Source organism: Hibiscus syriacus, unplaced genomic scaffold, assembly GCF_006381635.1.
Source record: "Hibiscus syriacus cultivar Baekdansim isolate YM2019G1 unplaced genomic scaffold, ASM638163v2 tig00110610_pilon, whole genome shotgun sequence".
NCBI classification, from domain to species: domain Eukaryota; kingdom Viridiplantae; phylum Streptophyta; class Magnoliopsida; order Malvales; family Malvaceae; genus Hibiscus; species Hibiscus syriacus.
The window spans coordinates 4141862-4148289 of NW_024062800.1; the positions used below are offsets into that span (position 1 = coordinate 4141862).

At 36.1% G+C, this 6428-nt stretch overlaps 1 pseudogene; it reads right to left on the reverse strand.

Moving 5' to 3' along the window:
• Positions 1–4621: 4621 nt before the first annotated feature.
• LOC120135511 lies at positions 4622–6041 on the reverse strand (annotated as a pseudogene).
• Between the last annotated feature and the right edge of the window lie 387 nt (positions 6042–6428).

A 6428-nucleotide genomic window follows, 5' to 3' on the forward strand; every position in this document is an offset into this window, starting at 1 on the left:
GGTGTAACAGGGTGGAATGGAAAATGTAGTGACATTCTTTTATTCATGATTTTAGACTTCTTCAATTGGGGGGAAGTGATATGGTCCTAGGTGTTGATTGGATGAAGTTATTCAGTCCTATCTTGATAGAGTACTTTAACAAACTGATACTCAGTTTTGTACATCAAGATGAACAGATTGTTATACATGGCCAACAACCCTCAAATTTTTTGCAACAGATTTCAGGAGCTACAGTATTGAAGATGACAGTTTCAAACTCTGCTATAATGGGGCATGTAGTTTTGATGACTATGGCAGAAAGTTCAAAACCTATTCCTATAGTTATTCAACTTCTATTAGAGAAATACAATTCTATTTTTGCTGAGCCTATAGGTCTTCCACGTACAAGAACCCATGATCATGTTATTCCTCTAAAGCTTGATTCTATGACTGTTAATTTAAGGCCTTACAGATTCCCTCATAACCAAAAAGCTAAAGTGGAAAAACAAATTGCTACCATGTTATCCTCTTCTATTATTCAACCTAGCAAAAGTCCTTTTGCTTCTCCATGCCTTCTCATTAAAAGAATGATAGTACATGGAGGTTCTGTATTGATTATAGACAGATGAACAGTATGACAATCAAGGATAAGTTTCATATTCCTATTGTAGAGGATTTATTGGATGAGCTACATGGGACTGTCTACTTTTTAAAGATTGATCTAAGATCAGGTTACTGGTAGATCAGAATTAAAAAGGAAGGCATTTATAAAACATCTTTCAGAACTCATCAGGGCCATTATGAATTTAAGGTAATACCCTTTGGTCTCACTAATGCTCTTGCAACATTTGAGGCTTTAATGAATGAACTATTTAGTTCATTCCTTAGGAAGTTTGTTTTGGTGTTTTTTGATGACATATTAGTTTACAGCAACTCTATGACAAACCATATTCTGCATTTACAATTGGTTTTGGATATTTTGCAAAGTAATCAGCTATTTGTAAAACTGTCTAAGTGTTTCTTTGGCCAGACCCAAGTGGAGTACTTGGGACATATTATTTCAGCTGCTGGTGTAGCTACTGATCCTAGTAAGGTAGAAGCAATGAGGAATTGGCCTTTGCCTAAATCCTTAAAATCATTGAGATGATTTTTAGGTTTTACAGGCTATTATAGAAGATTTATCAAAGATTATAGCACTATTAGTAAACCCTTGACTCAGATGCTGAAAATAGGACTGTTTTAAGTAGAGCAGTTCAGCTTTGACTGCTTTTGAAGAGCTTAAGATAACTATGTGTCTTGCACCTATTTTAGCTCTACCAGACTTTACTAAAAAAAATTATTTGGAAACTGATGCCAGCTCTGGAGGCATAGGGGCTGTTTTATCTCAATATGGCAGACCTATAGCATTTCTAAGTAAAGCTCCAAGTCCTAGGCATGCTGCTCTATCTATTTATGAGAGGGAATACCTTGCTATTCTATTAACAGTCTCTAAGTGGAGACATTATTTATAGAGCAAGCCTTTTATCATTAAAATAGATCATGAACCTCTAAAATACCTATTGGAGTAGAAATTAACTACTGCTATTCAGAAAAGATGACTAACAAAATTATTGGGATTGGATTATACTATCCAATACAGAAAAGGCAAATCAAATGTTGTAGCTTATACCTTATCTAAACAATGGGAAGACCATGGTCAGTGTCTTGCCATGGGAACTACCCTAATCATTCCTACTTGGGTTCAAGAAGTGGAGGAAAGTTACAAGGAGGATTTATTGGCTACTGAATGGATTTCCATTTTAACTGTGAATCGTATTGCTAATTCTAAGTGGAAATATTCCAAAGGAATTCTCAGATTTCAATATAGGGTTTACATTGGTACTAAGGGCTCTCTTAGACTATAGATTCTTCAAACCCTATATGACTCACCTCATGGAGGTCATTCAGGAACTCAGGCCACTTATTAAAGAATTAGGCTTATTTTTATTGGCCTAAATTTAAGGCTATGGTGGCCACTTATTTAAGGGCTTGTACAGTATGTCAACAAACTAAAGTAGAGCATGTTGCTAAACCTGGTTTACTTCAGCCACTACCTATTCCTCAACGGGCCTAAGAGGTAATAACTATGGATTTTATAGAAGGTTTACCTACTTCTTTGAAGAAGAATTGTATCTTGGTTGTGGTTGACAAGTTCACCAAGTAGAATCATTTTTTTGCACTATCCCACCCTTACACTCCTGCTGAAGTAGCTAAACTATATTTGGATAACATTTATAAGCTTCATGGACAGCCTAAAGTGGCCATTTTAGACAGAGATAAAACCTTCACTAGTCTCTTTTGGAGAGAACTAATGAATCAACTGGGTATTAAGACTCTATTTAGTACTTCCTATCACCCAGAGACTGATGGACAAATTGAAAGGGTGAATCAGTGCCTTGAGCAATATCTAAGGGGTTTGTGTTTTTTCCAAGCAAAGCAGTGGGCTAAATGGTTTTCTCATGCAGAATGGTAGTATAATATCACTTATCATACAACCCTAAAACTAATACCATTTCAAGCAATATATGGCTATAGACCCCCTACAATGGTATGGCAAACAGAATCACCAGTGCAATATGTCAGTGACCTAATGTAGACTAGAGAGGACATTCGAAAGCTAGTGAAATTACAACTAGAAAATACAGCCAATCACATGAAACAGAAAGCTGATAAGAAAAGATCTGAGAGAACTTTTATAGTGGGAGAAAAAGTTTACCTGAAATTACAGCCCTATCGCCAAACATCTTTGGCTCTGCGAAAAAACCTAAAATTAGTAGCTCGATACTATGACCCTTACAGAATTACAGAAAAGATTGGCGAGGTTGCTTATCGTTTGGATTTACCTATGACATCGCGTTTACATCTGGTTTTTCACGTGATTCTTTTGATGAAACACATTGGGGAATCAACACTTCTTCTACGGATCCTCCTGTCATAGATGAAGATGGTCAAATTCGAATCGAGCCTTCTAAAATAATGGGAAGATGAGTAGTGAACAGAAACCACAAACCTATCTCTCAACTGCTAGTGCGATGGACGAATCTGGATGAATCGTGTGATACTTGGGAAGACTACATTGTTCTTAGAGGACAGTTTCCCAACTTTGATCCTTGGGGACAAGGATCTGCTCCAGCGGTAGGTATTGTCATGGTCGGGGGAGAAGGACGAGGAGAAGGATGAGAGGACGATCGAGAAAATGAAGAATGAATTGGGGAAAATGCAAGTCAAGGGTTAGGGATTACTGAGGGAATCGGAGATTATTACCTGATGAAGCATACACCACGTGAGGAGCACGTGTTCATTAACCCATCAACAACCTAAGGATCCATCAGCAGTGAAGCCCAATTCGATATGCAATAATAGAAAGCAATTAGAGAATTAGCCAGCTGGCTCACTAGATTCCCTAGTATAATTGCATAAAAATAAAATGTACCTGAAAGGATAATTATGCATGATTTTACTGAATAAATTTATGAATTTCTTCAATCCTTTCTGTTTCTCTTCTGAAATCTTCCTTTTCTCTACTTCATCATCTCGCATTCATCACAATTGATGATCTAGTTTTTATGAATATAATTGTTGGCATACATATGTTATGAAATACATGCAGTATAATAAAGTTATTATTGCGTTGCACTGAGTATGTTGGCTTAAAGTTCAAAATATTTCCATTTGTAGGTTTCTTATGTGTGGATTTTGAGGAGCATCTAGTCAAAGTTTCAGTTGCTTGTTTATTAGAGTACGTTATGATATATGTAATAGGTATGTATGATCATTATCGTATGTTATATATCAGTTGTAAGTCTATTTTTTTTATATTTATTGCTATTATTACTCGGTTTGTAATATTGGAGCTTCGTATTTGTATGATCTAAATTATAGTTATCTATTATATATGATGATTATGTTAACGATTGAGTAAATGATTTTAAAAAATGATTAGTTACTTTGGTGATTTAGCACGAAACTTAATCTTTTAATATTAGATTGGATGAAATTAGAATATTACACACATATATATATGAACATGATTAGCTTACACTAGGTAAAATTAATAAGTTTTACACTAATTTATAGCCATTAGATTTAAATAAACAAATAAATGACTTAAATTTAATTAAAATTGATATCACATAAATAAATATCTTCTAACTCACAATTAACTCTTTTTACCTCAATCTCAAATCTTAAACCCTACACCATAAACCTTAAACCCTACACCATAACCCTAAATCCTAAACCCTAACTCTAAAAAGAGAAAATAATGTTTTACTATGAGTTAAAAATATTTATTTATGAGTTATAAATTCTAATTATTTATTTATTTAAATCCAATGACTATAAATTGGTGTAAAACTTAATTATTAATTATATATACATATATATTCCAAAATAGAAATTTTTCATAGGAGAATGTGAATGTATGTAAATATAAATTTAGCATATATATGCATAAAATTGTATCCCTTATGGTAAACTAAAATTTAGTATAAATATTAAGTTCCAAAGCAATTTAGTATAAATATAAATTTAAACAAAATTATGCGTGCATACAGACAACTATCACAAAGGCTTCCAAGTTTATTCGGCTAATTGCAGCCCCAAAATTTGATGGAAGAGGAGAGAAACCCCTTACCCCTCACCCAAAATAAAATATAAAATAAAAACAAACCTAAACTTTTAATACCAAAAACATTTTTATCCATATATCATTGCATAACACCAGAGGTCCAAAATCTCAGTATTTATAGTCCTTAACGTGAAGGCTCTCGGCAGCGCCCTCACCAAGCTTTGCATCACCATTGTAGGTACCAAGGGTAGCCTCAGAATTAGCCTTGCACCTAACTAGGAAAGCCTCTTGTGTTTTTCCCACATTCTCCTTTTTCCCACCCCATGCCTTTAGAGTGCTCTGTTGAAGAGCTCTTCCGAATGAGAATGAGAGCGACCATGGTTTCTTGGTTTGTAGCTTGTTCATGGCATTAAGGTTAATGGTAGCCTCTTCCTCACTTTGTCCACCAGATAAGAACACAATTGCAGGGACCGCGGGAGGTACGGCTCATTGCAAGGCACGGACCGTGTGCTGGGCGATAACCTCGGGTGCAACCTTTGGGGAATCCGAACCAGGGGTCACCATGTTGGGTTTCAACAATGTACCTTCGAGCATCACATGGTGGTCGTTTAGAGCTTTGTAGCAAGCCGCGAGTACACGCTCGGTTACATAGGCACATTTGTTAATGTCATGTGGTCCATCAACAAGGATTTCAGGTTCAACTATGGGGACTAGGCCACACTGCTGGCAGATGGCGGAATACATTGCTAATCCATTGGCATTCTCTTGGATTGCTAGCTCGGTTGGCTCGATAGTTCCGATCTTAAGCACGGCACGCCATTTAGCGAACCGTGCACCGGCTTGGTAGTACTTTTGGCAACGCTGGGCAAGGCCATCAAGACCCTGGGTGAAAGTCTCACCATTGGTTCCGTTAAGCTCAACCGTGCCAGTGTCAACCTTGATGCCTGGGAGGACACCAGATTCTTTCAACACATCAACAAAGAGCTTTCCTGCAATCAAGAATCAAAACCAACCATAATTCATTTCGGATTATGCATTCATTGACTGACAGTTTAAATTTAATAAATATTAACCAGAAGCAGTTTTTTGGTAGAGTGTTTCTTCAAAGAAAATAACGCCACCGATGTACTGGAGGACACCGGGAGCAGTGAAGAGGAGCTCTCGGAGTTATCGCCTGTTTTCTTCAACATTCTCTACATTAATGCTCGCAAGCCGCTTGCCGATTGTGCCGGTGGATTCATCAGCCGCTAGGATACCCTTCCCAGGGGTGCCGATGTAGGCAGCGTTTTTTGCTAGCTCATCTGCGACATTGTTTTATTTAAATTAAAATATCCCAATAAATAAATGTATACCATTACCATATAAAGATCTGAAAAATGAATTACCGGCGTATTTGCTAACGAAGCAGGACATGATTGGAAAACGAAAGGTCAGAGTGTGTTTGTGTGGGAAGAAAGAACTCAAAGAATGCAAGTGAAAAACCAAAACAAACGGTTTTTAAGAGACAAAAGGAGGCTGCAAAATTGGAGAGTTAGTGGAACAGAATAACTCACGCCCCATTAATCTTTCTTATAAAATATTTATATTAACTCATTAAAAATCTTTAACTATTTATATACCCAGAAAAATCTTTAACTATGAAAATATAAATAATTAAAAAAATTTAATTCAGATTACTAATATGGAGGGAAGTTACTAAAATAGGTTTTGTGGGATCCGCTGTACTTCGCAACCAATTAAGAGGGAATAAATAGAGTTCTTATGGGTGGTGAAACAAATGTGAGTATGATTTTGTGCTTGTTTCACTTTTATTTATCATGTTTGCTTAATATCATCGTGT